Source organism: Narcine bancroftii, chromosome 4, assembly GCF_036971445.1.
Source record: "Narcine bancroftii isolate sNarBan1 chromosome 4, sNarBan1.hap1, whole genome shotgun sequence".
In the NCBI taxonomy this organism is placed as follows: Eukaryota; Metazoa; Chordata; class Chondrichthyes; order Torpediniformes; family Narcinidae; genus Narcine; species Narcine bancroftii.
The window spans coordinates 120025451-120038264 of NC_091472.1; the positions used below are offsets into that span (position 1 = coordinate 120025451).

The window sequence follows — 12814 nt, forward strand, 5'->3', positions numbered from 1 at the left end:
TGGATCTGATAGACCAAATGGCTTCCCTTACAGACATAAAATATCAAAGTGCACTTTGATTTCCTGTACTTTGGCACACAGCTGTTGCTGGCTCTCGAACCAAGTTGAGTTCAAGATCTCTTCTTGCAGCTGCCTGACTGTGTCATACCTAAATCTGGACTGTAAAATCTGGACAAAGGAATGCACAAAGTGCCTATGCTCATAAACGATTTATTCTAAAAGCTGTAATTAAACCTCCCTTTGGAATACAAAATGGGAGGTCGTGTGGGGAGGCTTCTGAACTCGGTCTGAATCCAATCTCCTCAGCACAGCCAGATGCCGCCACCTGCAGGCGTGCAGACTTACTTCAAGGCCCCCTGCAAGGAATGCTGAGCTCCTGGCTCTCACGTGAGTTAACCATTCTCAACCCTTTTTTTGGCTGTGGCCTCCTTAGGTCTCTGCTCAGAGTTTATGGGCCCCCTTCCCTATGAAGCATTCAAGGTTAGTTGGATTCTTCTGCTGATTTTAGCCCGTGACCCCTCTTAAATGTGCTGTGGCCCCCAGGAAGGCCGTATGGCCGCTGTTGAGAAAGGCAGAATTAGACTCAGATTACCACTGGATGCCATCTTTAGTTTATTTCATCCCACTGTGTGCCATCTGTGATCAGCAGGATTCTTGGGGAAGTTGAGGAATATGCTGATCGATCTAAAGGAGAATGGAGGACAGGAATTAGATGTGGAGACACAAGAGACTGCAGAGGTGCTGCAATCTGGGGGCCAGTCAGTCTACTGGGGGAGCTCAGCACGTCAGACAGCATTGAAGGAGGTAGAGGGATGGCTGACATTTCAGGTCGAGAGCCGGAATCAGGATTAAATGCGAGTCTCAATAAAGGGTCTCGGCCTGAAATATTGACTGACCTTTTCTCTCCACAGATGCGGTCTGACCCGTTGAATCTCTCCAGCCTCTCATTAAAAATTATCCTATTGAGCTGCAGCGCTGGCTCATGAGGCCAGACAGCTTACTTGCATTTCTCTTTTCTCTTTGTTCAAACCATCCATGAATTCAACATGAGCGCTGTGAACATTGTCATTTGTTTTTTACTTTCTCAGGATGTTGTATGACTTGCTGAGTTTCCCCTGCACTTTAGAGTCCTGCACTAGACCCCAGGCTCTACAGACTTCTCCCACAGCACCTCCTCTATCTGCAACCCCTCCCACTGAGGATAAGGCAGCAGATGCATTGAAATGTCACCCTTCCCCACCAACTCATGTCTGATCCTGATTTTAACTTCATTGTCACTAGGTCTAAATCACAGAACTTTTCCAATAGAATGCTGTGAATGCTATCACAAGAAGGACTGCTATGTGTGCCCACTCCTTTTCAAGGACAAATGCGCTTTGTGGTCAGCTGAGAGATCTTGGAATTTGTATTCACGTCCCTCGGTGTCAATCTCTCTAGTGACCTGTCCTAGTCCACCCATGTTGATGCAATGGCAAAGAAAATGCACCAGTGCATGCACTACCTCAAGAGACTGAGGACATTTGACATATCATCTGCATCTCTCCACAACATCTACAGGTGCGTCATTGAAAGCATCCTGTCAGGTTGATATGGGGTGGTTCAAGAGCCTGATAGCTGTTGGAAAACATTGTATCTCATTGACTGAATCACTCCCAAGAAATCCCAGGATTTTCCATAATTTTGTTTTGATAAGCAATCACTGATTAACAGGAGGAATTAGTTCACTGCCAATCTGTTGTTTGCACAGTTGCTGAGAAACCACAGGGTTCAACAGACAAACACCCAGCGTCAGGAAGCTGTGGTGCTGGTGGAGAGGGAGAGGAGTCTAGGTTTGCAGTATCTGTCCTGAGAGAAAGAGACATTGTTCTTGAATGAAACCAAAGGGGTGGGGGGTGGATGGAGGAGGAGGAAGCAAGTGACTTCACTCATTTGCCGGGATTAATGAGAGGAAATTGGCTTGTCGAGCTGGGAAAGAGTAATTAAGTGGTAAGGTGTTGACAGGCAGAGATGGTCTGTGGCATGGAGTGGGGAGCCACACCAGCGCCACCTCCTGGGCAGTCAGAAGGAGGCACTTGGTCACTGAAAAGAAAGGATGTGTGGCTCTGTGTAAGCATTACAGGATTTCCCAAGCACCACTAATGCAGTAGTCATAATTGTAGCAGTCTCATCCATAGCCCAGAAGGAGAACATTCAGCCCATCTTGCTTGCTCTTTAGTACAATCCAATTATTTCCAGATGCCTGCTCTTTCCTCTAATGACGTAACTTTCCCTTCAATTATGTATCCAAGTACCTGTTCGATCACTTTTTATTATATTGCTTCTAGTGGGACATCTTCTATTCAACCTGATGTTATTAAGTTAGAGCATTAATCCTGTTTGTCAAGGTCCGTTTTATGTGGGTCACGTCTCCAGAATGGAGGACCATCGCCTTCCCAAGATCGTGTTATATGGCGAGCTCTCCACTGGCCACCGTGACAGAGGTGCACCAAAGAAAAGGTACAAGGACTGCCTAAAGAAATCTCTTGGTGCCTGCCACATTGACCACCGCCAGTGGGCTGATATCGCCTCAAACCGTGCATCTTGGCGCCTCACAGTTTGGTGGGCAGCAACCTCCTTTGAAGAAGACCGCAGAGCCCACCTCACTGACAAAAGGCAAAGGAGGAAAAACCCAACACCCAACCCACCAATTTTCCCCTGCAGCCGCTGCAACCGTGTCTGCCTGTCCCGCATCGGACTTGTCAGCCACAAACGAGCCTGCAGCTGACGTGGACTTTTACCCCCTCCATAAATCTTCATCCGCGAAGCCAAGCCAAAGAAAGAATAATCCATTAAAATATAATATACATGATATTCTGTACTTCATCTTTTGATTGCTTACTGGTAGTGCAAAACATTGTATCCAGCTTATACTGTACACGTAAACAAATAAAAGAACTGTAAACAGATAATAAATGTAAACAAAATGACTATGCAATACAGAGAGAATTTTTAAAAGTGCACAAGTAAGAGTCCTTAAATGAGTCTCTGATTGAGTTTGTCATTGAGGGGTCTGATGGTGGAGGGGTAGCAGCTGTTCCTGAACCTGGTGGTGCAAGTCTTGAGGCACCTCTACCTCTTCCCTCTGCTGCCTTCTTCGGACACTGCCTCACCTGCTGAGTTCCTCCAACATGTGTGTTGCCTGAGTTTTTCAGCATCTGCAGTCTCCCTTGTTGACCTCAGATTGTGCATTGGAGGCTGACTGAAGTGCATAATGAGGCCAACAGATGGCGGGATTGTATCGTTAATACCAGTATCATCTGAAGGCAGCAACAAGAGGGATCCATCTCTTTGAACCTAGTGTCTGGCAAACATCAAAAACCTGATTTAACTCCTGGTTGTCTCTGGCGGCGAATCTCTGCAGTCCTTCAGCTGAAGGTGCTTTCACACTCCTGTGAGAAGGGAATTCCACAATTTAGATTCTGTATTGCTGAAGGATTAAAACTATGGTTTCTGAGACAACGAGCATTGAACAGTACAGCACAGGAATAGGCCCTTCGTCCCAACTGTCTGTGCTGAACATGCTGTCCAAATCCAACTAAAAACCTGCCGCTTGCACATGATCCTTAACTCACTACTCCCTTCATATTCCTGTGTCTATCTGGGAGCATTGTTGTACAGTACATACTTCCACTTCCCTCCCCAGCCCTGTGGAAAAATATTTGGCCCACACATCTCTCTTGGTTGAGGATATGGGTTAAAGGTGAAATGTTTTAAGGAGAACATTAGGGGGGAATTTTCTTCGCTCAGAGGGTAGTGAGAGTATGAAACATGCTGCCAGCAGAGATGGTGGATGTGGGTTCAATTTCAACATTTAAAAGAAGATTGGACAGGTACATGGATTGGGGGGGGTGGGGGGAGGCATGGATGAGGGGTGGGGGGAGGCATGGATGACAATGGCTCAGGTGCAGGTCAATGGCAGAATAATAGTGCAATACAAACTAGATGGGCCAAATGGCCTGTTTCTGTTATATTCTATGCCTCTAAGCTTTCTTTCCCCCCCACCCCACCCCCACCCCATACTTTAAACATGTGATGCTTTTGCTCTGGGGAAGATGGGAAGTTACAGGAGATGTCAATACCTGCACAGTGTGGGTACAGGGCGTATCCCCTCAGGCAGTAGGAGGTTAAAAAGAAAATCTTCTGATGCTGGAGTCCAGTGCAGACACAACAGTGCTGGAGAAACTCAGCATCGAGAACATCTACAGAGAACGCTGCCGTCGGAGATTAGCAGCAATCATCATCCACACCACCCAGCCCACACTCTGTTCTCACTGCTGCCATCTGAAAAGAGGTAGAGGTGCCTCAAGACTCGCACCCCCAGGTTCAGGAACAGCTGCCACCCCTCCACCATCAGACCCCTCAATGACAAACTCAATCAGGGACTCACTTAAGGACTCTTACTTGTGTAATTTATTGGATTTTTTTCCTCTCTCTATTGCAGTCAGTTTGTTTACACTTATTTGTGTTTACATGTGTACATTGTGTACTTTTTTTTGCACTACCAAATTTGTGGTAATTCTGCCTCGTCCGCAGGAAAAAGAAACTCAGGGTTGTACGGGATGTATGTACTCTGACAATAAATCTGAAATCTGAGCATCCATAGGAAATAAAAGGCAGTCAGCACTGCGGACCTGAACCACTCATCACGAATGTCAAAAAACAGCCAGATGCTTGAATAATAAAGGTGGGGGAGGGAAAGGGCGGGGGGGGGGGGGGGGAAGCACAGATTAACAGGTCAGAGGTCATAGGTGGATGCAGATGGGAGGGTAGAATAGAAAGAAGCTGAGGTGAGAGGGGCAGGGGTAGCTCTCAGAATGGAAGGGGATGGGCAGTTGGAGGAGGGAAGAGGCATGAGAGAGAGAGAAAGAGACCAGAGGAGGGGGTAAACGGAAATTGGAGGTCGATATTGATGCCGTCCAGATGGAGCAGGCCGAGAAGGAATATAAGGTGTAGTTCCTCCAACTTGAAGCAGTGCATGAGGCCATGGACAGATGTGTCAGTGCGGCAACATGTGTGGAATTAAAGGGGTTCGCCACTGAGAGATCTGTTTGTTACTGCGTGCTGAATAACTAGACGAGTCAGTAGATGAGATGAACCAAACAACTTTATTGTACACTCTTTAATTAAGAGAGAGAGAGCGAGCCCATGACATGGCGTCTGCTCCCTGCTAGTGCTCAATTCAACTAAAGCGCCCTCATGGAGCTCATGGATGCACAGTGTGCGGTTGCGAGCACGGTGGCTGCAATGCAATTGCAGTGGGTGCAAGGTCCTTCCTGTTCCAGAGGATGGAGTGAAAGTGCTCAAGGAAACGATGAGTACTGTAACAGGCAGAAGGAGCTTTCTTTCCAGCATTGAATAGTATGGCAGGCCAATGCATTCAGTACCATCAACCCAGATAATATAACAGTGGCCAAGCTGCTAAATTTAGTTAGTTCATTCAACTAATAACAATAATTATATGGGAGGGATTTGATCAGGGGCTACTGGCATAAGATATTTTGTAAAACATTGATAAGGCCTAATTTGAAGTATTGTGTGCAGTTTTGGTCACCTAACTACAGGAAAGATATCAATAAGATTGAAAGAGCAAAAGACTAGCAGAAAGAACAAAGTAGCCAAATTTATGATTAAATCAATGCAGGAAATGCAACTTTTGGATATATGGAGGAGACAACACCCAAAGGAGAAGGAATACTCATATTATTCAAGTAGACATAAAACATACTCAAGGATTGACCTGTTCCTGTTGTCAGCCCATATCCAAGGGAGAGATAGGAAAACGGAATATAAAGCTAGATTATTATTGGATCACTCACCCTTGTTATTAGCAATAGAGCTGGAGGTCATCCCACCAAGAACGTATAGATGGAGATTAAACTCCATAATACTTAAAAGGATTTTAGAGAATTGATTGAGTGCCAAATTAAAATGTACTTTGAAATAAATATGGAATCAGTGAAAGATAAATTCATATTATGGGATGCAATGAAAGCCTTCATCAGAGGGCAGATAATAAGTTATGTAACTAAGATGAAGAAGGACTACATTGGGAAATAGATCAGCTGGAAAAGAAAATAGTAAGTACAGAAAAAGAACTAGCAACAAGGGAAGATATAACAAAAGGAGAATTGGCAGACAAAAAAATAAAATACGAAACACTACAAACGTATAAGGTGGAGAAGAACATAAAGAAGATAAAGCACAAAATACTAGCTTGGCAGCTTAAAACAGAACAAGCTAAAAGAACTGTATTCAGATTTTTATCAAACAAGGGAAAAACAGGGGCGTGGCAAGATGGCGTAAGGTTCAGACGTGCCTTCCAGTCCTCTCCTGACTCTATCTTATTGTTTTGTCTAGAAATACCCGTTAAAATTCTTTAAAAGTTTAGATAACTTCAGTGCTGTTAATTTAACTTCTGATGGTACAATTGGTGAAAAAGAGCAAAAAAAAAAAGACAACAGATCATCAAAAAATTACATTTTCCAAAAGTTCAAGTTTTGGAGCCTACCTGTAGAAAAAACACTGGGACTCAGCGTGAAATGGATTCCAGGTGAGAGGTACAGTGTTCGGATGCAGACCTCTATGTTACATCGGTAAAGCCCCCTAAAGAGGGCGCCAAACAGCCTTTAGAACAAAGAGTTACTCAGGTTCGCACATGCGCAGTAGCATCTGACGGCAATGTTATGAATGAACCGCTTATAGTATCATCAACTGAAGTATTACCAGCTGAAACACCGGCTGGGGAAAGGCATTTGTCAACTGTAGTGGTGGCGCTGCAAACTGCACCTCTTGAGATAGAAGTACCTATACAACTTGATGTACTGGGAGAACTTAATACATTATGGACTGGGGAAAACCCCGGCCAGCGTCCTCCAGTCACTGCTGGAGAGGCTGTGGCTGGGGTTTCCACACGCAGTCATACTACAAGGAAGGCAACAAGAATGAAAGAAGGAACAGAAGATCCTTTGGTTATGCAGAAGAAGCAGGAATCTGTTGAGCCAGAATCTCTTCCAATTGAAAAGATTCTTGTGAATCTTGAATCTAAATTATCTTATACAATGCAGGGATTATCCAAGATTATGACTGAACTTGGTACTAGGTTTAATACCTTGGTGAAAATACATTCTCAACAGATGGCTGAGTTTGGAGCTTTTAAGCTTGAAGTGAGAGATAAATTTAATTCGTGTGAAGAAGATATAGACGAAATACGGGATCAAGTTCTTGATGTGACCAAAATGGTTGAAGACTTACAAACTCAAAATAAAAATTTGGTGAAAAAGATTGATTATTTGGAAAACCAATCCAGACGGAACAATATAAAGATTATTGGTTTGCCAGAAGGTATGGAGGGACCAGACCCAAGAAAATTTTTTACTGAATGGATTCCGCAGGTGCTGGGTCAAGAACATTTCTCGGAAGGTATAATACTGGAACGTGCTCACAGAGCTTTGCGTAGAAGACCTATTTCAGGTCAAAGTCCAAGACCTGTTTTGGTTCGTTGCTTGAATTATTATGACAGAGAAATAATTTTACGAGTGGCTATTAGAAATGCACAACAGAGAAAATCACCCTTGATGATTCAAAATAATCGAGTTTTCTTTTATGCGGATTTGAGTCAAGAGGTTATGTTCCAACGACGGGCATTCAACCCTGCTAAAGAGTTGTTGTGGAAGAAAGGTTATAAGGCAACCTTTAGATATCCAGCTGTTTTGAAGGTTTTTCAAGATGGTTACTAACCAAAGTTCTTTGATTCTCCAAAGGAAGCTATAGCATTTGCTCAAGAGCTGCCAATCACTCAGTTTCAACAGAGATATAGTCCACCGTGATCTCCAAGGAGACAAGAGATGGAAGAAAAGAGCCGTCCTCCAAGAAGGAATGGTCGTAATGGTGACTCGGCAGTTGGAGCTGATTAAAAGAAGAGTTGTCCTTTTTTTTCTAATGCTTTTTTTCAAAAAAAAAGGGATATTAAATAATGATGATGTTAGCTTAAGATGAAGTGAGAGTTGGGGGAGAGAACTGGATAGGCACTATTTTCTGAAAGTCATCTGCTACGTGAGAGTTATCTCACACCCATTTTTTTTTTGGGAGTTACCACATTGCGCGGTTTAGACGGGAGGGGGTATTTTTAATCTCCTACCCATTTTTTTTTGTTTTTTTTGTATTATTAGATTAAAGAGTGAAGGGGTTTTTTTTTGTTAAAATATTTTTTTTTCCTTTTTTTTTCTCTTTTCTTTTTTTTCTTTTTTTTGATCGTATTAAGAGAGGATAAGGGGGTAAGAGTTAGGGTTTTTTTCTAACTGTTGAAAGACATGTCAAAATTTAAATTTGCTTCTCTTAATGTTCAGGGTTTGAATAATCCTATAAAGCATAAGAAAGTACTTGCTTATTTTAAAAAAATTAAAGTAGATGTGGCCTTTTTACAGGAAACTCATTTGACAGATAAAGAACATTTGAAACTTAAGCGGGACTGGGTTGGACAAGTCTTCTATTCTTCATTTAATTCAAAGGCAAAAGGAGTTGCGGTTTTGGTACATAAGAATTTACCGTTTCAATTGCAAGATGAGGAGAAAAATGGAGGAAGACTACCTAAGTTGAATTGTATGATCTCTAATGAAGCCTGGACTTTGATTGATGTTTATGCTCCAAATGTTGAAGACACTGCTTTTATTACAGAAATATCTTTATTATTGGGACAAGCTAATTCCAATGTGATGATTGGGGGGGATTTAAATATGGTATTAGAACTGTTATTGGATAAGTATCCAAAGGTAATTAAGAAATCTAAGATGGCAATACATATGGCTAATATGATGAAAGATTTGAATTTAGTTGATATTTGGCGTAGATTTAATCCTACACAGAAAGACTTTTCTTTTTATTTTTCTCGACATAATTCTTTTTCAAGACTTGATTATTTTTTTTAATTTCGGCACATTTACAGGATAAGGTTATATCTGTGGATTATAAGGCAAGGTTAGTCTCGGACCATTCATTGTTATTACTGGAATATCAAAGTTCTCAAGTTACACTTGAGATTTAATACTATGTTACTACAAAAGCCAGAATTTATTGTTTATTTGAGAAAACAAATTGAGGAATTCATTGCTAATAATGTTCACTCTGTTTCTGATCAGTTTGTTTTGTGGGACGCAATGAAAGCTTTTTTACGAGGTCAAATTATCAGTTATGCATCCAAACTGAAGAAAGAGAGAGTTAGAGAAACTGAGGATTTGGAGAAGAAAATAACAATCTGTGAAAAAGAATTTCAAAAGAAAGCTACTGAATTCCAAAAGATCCAATTAACTAATTTAAAGTTGAAGTATAATAAGTTACAGTCATATCGATTTGAATGTTTGTTGAATCGTTCAAAAAATAAATTTTATGAATGGGGCGAGAAAGCTCATAAACTATTAGCTTGGCAATTAAAAAAAGAACAGTTATCTAGGATTATACCAGCTATTAGAAATAAATCGGGTATTACTTTTAGTCAAAAAGAAATTAACGATGAATTTTGTAATTTTTACAAAAAACTTTATTTGACTGAATGTAAAGAGATAAAAGAAGATGCAATAGACTCTTTATCTCAAGTTATCTCAAGAAGACAGACAAGAGTTAGATAAACCTTTTACGGATAGTGAAATTGAAATGGCTATAAAAGATATGCCAAATGGAAAAGCGCCTGGTGGAGATGGTTTTTCTATTGAGTTTCACAAGACTTTTTATGTTGATATATCTTCCTTATTTAAGAATGTAATACAACAACTTTATGATACTTTTCAATTACCTGAGTCCTGTTCTAATGCTATAATTACAGTTATACCAAAAAAAGATAAAGATCCCTTACAGGTAGCTTCTTACCGTCCTATATCTTTGTTAAATGTAGACTATAAAATAGTGGCTAAAGTTATGGCTAATAGGTTAGCTCAGTATTTACCAAAGATAATACATCGTGATCAAACAGGTTTTATAAAAAAATAGGTATGCTTCGGATAATATTCTACGATTAATTACTTTGATAAATAGATCTAAATCTCAGAAGAATTATCCAATGGTGGTTTCATTGGATGCAGAAAAGGCATCCTATAGAGTAGAATGGAAGTTTTTATTTAAAGTACTTGATAAGTTTTCATTTGGTCTCTCATTTATTGGTATGATTAGGGCTCTGTATAATCATCCGAAAGCTAGAGTTGTTACTAATGGTTTGCTTTCAGAATCCTTTAATTTAACAAGATCTACTAGACAAGGATGTCCATTATCACCCGCCTTGTTTGCTTTAGTTATTGAACCTCAAGCACAATTAATACGTCAGAATGATAGTATCAAAGGTATGAGAGTCTTGAATGAAGATTATAAAATAAGTTTATTTGCGGATGACGTTTTGCTGTATTTGGTGGATCCTGATGTTTCTCTGCCAGCACTTCAAGATTCCTTAGAGATTTATGGTCAATTATCTGGTTATAAGGTTAATTGGACTAAAAGTGAAATTTTATCAATTAGTAAAGATGATTATTCAATGTTTAGAAATATTACGAATTTGAAGTGGACGAAACAAATTAAATATTTGGGAATTAATGTTAATACTGACTACCAAAATTTATATTCACTTAATTATCTTCCTTTAATGAAGAAGATTAAGGCAGATTTAGTTAAATGGAAAGATTTACCTTTGGGTTTATTAGGAAGAATTAATACTATAAAAATGAATATTTTTCCTCGTATACAATATTTATTTCAATCAATTCCTTGTTGTTTACAAAAAAGATTTTTTAAGGATTTATATAAAGTAATTAGGGATTTTTTGTGGAAAGGAAAATTTCCTAGGGTGGCATTGAAAAAATTGATGTGGGATTTTCAATTTTGAGGGTTATGGCTACCTAACTTTCAATTTTATTATGAAGCAGCTTAATTTAGATTTCTTAGCGCATTAATGGCCACACAAGATACGCCTAGTTGGGCACAGATAGAATTGGCAGTTATTTCTGAAAAATTTTCGAATGAATTTTTATTTCGATGGAATAAAAATTTGTTACAAACTTATGATGTACCAATATTGAAACATTTAATGAATTTATGGACAAGTAAATTACATAAAATGGGATTGAAAAATAAGTGGTCAGGAAGATTACCATTATATAATAATCAACTTGTTCCTTTCATGGTATCTAATACTATTTTGAAACAATGGGAGGAGAAAGGAATACATAATTTATCTGACTGTTTTTTAGAAGGTCATTTTTGTTCTTTTGTAGAATTGCAAAAGAGATTTGAAATAAGTGGTTATTCTATATTTGTGTATTATCAGTTAAGATCTTTTGTAAAACAGGTATGCGGTCGTCAAATGAATTTACTGTCTGATACTGATTTTGAGAAATATGTACTCTCATTTCCAAAAAAGGGTTATATATCAGGTTTGTATCGTATTTTGTTGGAAAGTGAAAGTAAAATAGATTGGGATAAAGATAAAATGAAATGGGGAAAAACATTTAAGTTGAACAATAACTGAAGAAGATTGGTCTGAAATCTGCCATAATAGTGTTCGAAAATTGATTAATGCTAGATTGGCGATGATTAATTATAGTTTTATACATCAATTATATTTAACACCCGAAAAATTTAAAAAATTTGGTTTTAGTAAGTCAGATCTTTGTTTTCGTTGTGATCAGGTTTCTGGTACTTTTTTTACATGCTGTTTGGTTGTGTGATCGGTTACAACAATTTTGGAAAGGTATTCAATCTGTATTTAATAATCTATATAATCTTCATATTGTATTAGACCCTGATATATTTTTATTAGGGAATATGCAACCGGTGATTGATTTAGAATTAGATAATTACCAGATCTCTTTTATTTACTTAGCGCTGGCAGTGGCCAAGAAATGTATAGCGATTACTTGGAAGAATAGAAATGTATTGTCTTTAGATAGGTGGTATTCAGAGATGAAGTTTTGTTTGGTTATGGAAACTTTTTCTATACAAGATAAGATGTATTTTTATAAGTTAAAGTGGACCCCATTTATCGATTATATACAATTTAAATAAGTTTGAATTAATCATTTTTTTTCTTTAAAAAACTTTTTTTTATTATATATTTTTTCTATATATGTTTTCTTTTTTTTTCTTTTTTGAGTTTTTTTTTATTAGTTGGTTTTTTTTTGTTTAAGTTCTTTTTACTTTTGTTTTTTCATTTATATTCTTATATAGTAAAAAATTTTTGGATTAATAATTAATACTTAATTAATATTATTTTTGTTTTTTTATATATATATCGATCTTTTTTTAAGATATATATTTTTTATTTTTTTTATTATACTAATAGTATTAATTTTTCACTCTTTATTGTGGGGGTGGGGAGAGGGGGGGTTTAGGGGTTAAAAATAGTTTTTTTTTAGTCTTAGTTTTTAGTTGTTAGGGGGAGATGCCGAGATTGGTACTGTATTAACTATGTTACTTTGTACTTGTATTACTTTATTTTGTATTTTTTCTGTACGTGAATTACTTACTTTCTTCATATGTTAAAATTAATAAAGAAAGTTTTGAGAAAAAAATACAAGGGAAAAACTAGATTGGACCAGATTAGAGCTAGATAAAATAGGGGAAAGGTACCTGAACATATATTTTATTAGTGGGATAAAAAACTGGTGCAACATAGAATTTCACCAGTACTGGACCATCTGCTCAACATTTGGAAGAAGATTCACATAGAAAGGAAAAAAAACAAGTTACCAACTACCAAAATTATTATTGACACAAAATCAACTAATCCCTTTCACAACAG

At 38.5% G+C, this 12814-nt stretch overlaps 1 long non-coding RNA gene across 1 annotated transcript in view; it reads right to left on the reverse strand.

Annotated features, from left to right (window-relative positions):
- Positions 1-271: 271 nt before the first annotated feature.
- Positions 272-12814, reverse strand: part of LOC138759939 (uncharacterized) — a 36504-nt gene continuing 23961 nt past the window's right edge. The window contains exons 2-3 of the long non-coding RNA XR_011355251.1: positions 3150-3428; positions 272-684 (exon numbers count right to left, since the gene is read on the reverse strand). This is a non-coding gene — a long non-coding RNA (uncharacterized lncRNA). The remainder of the gene's footprint in view (positions 685-3149; positions 3429-12814) is intronic.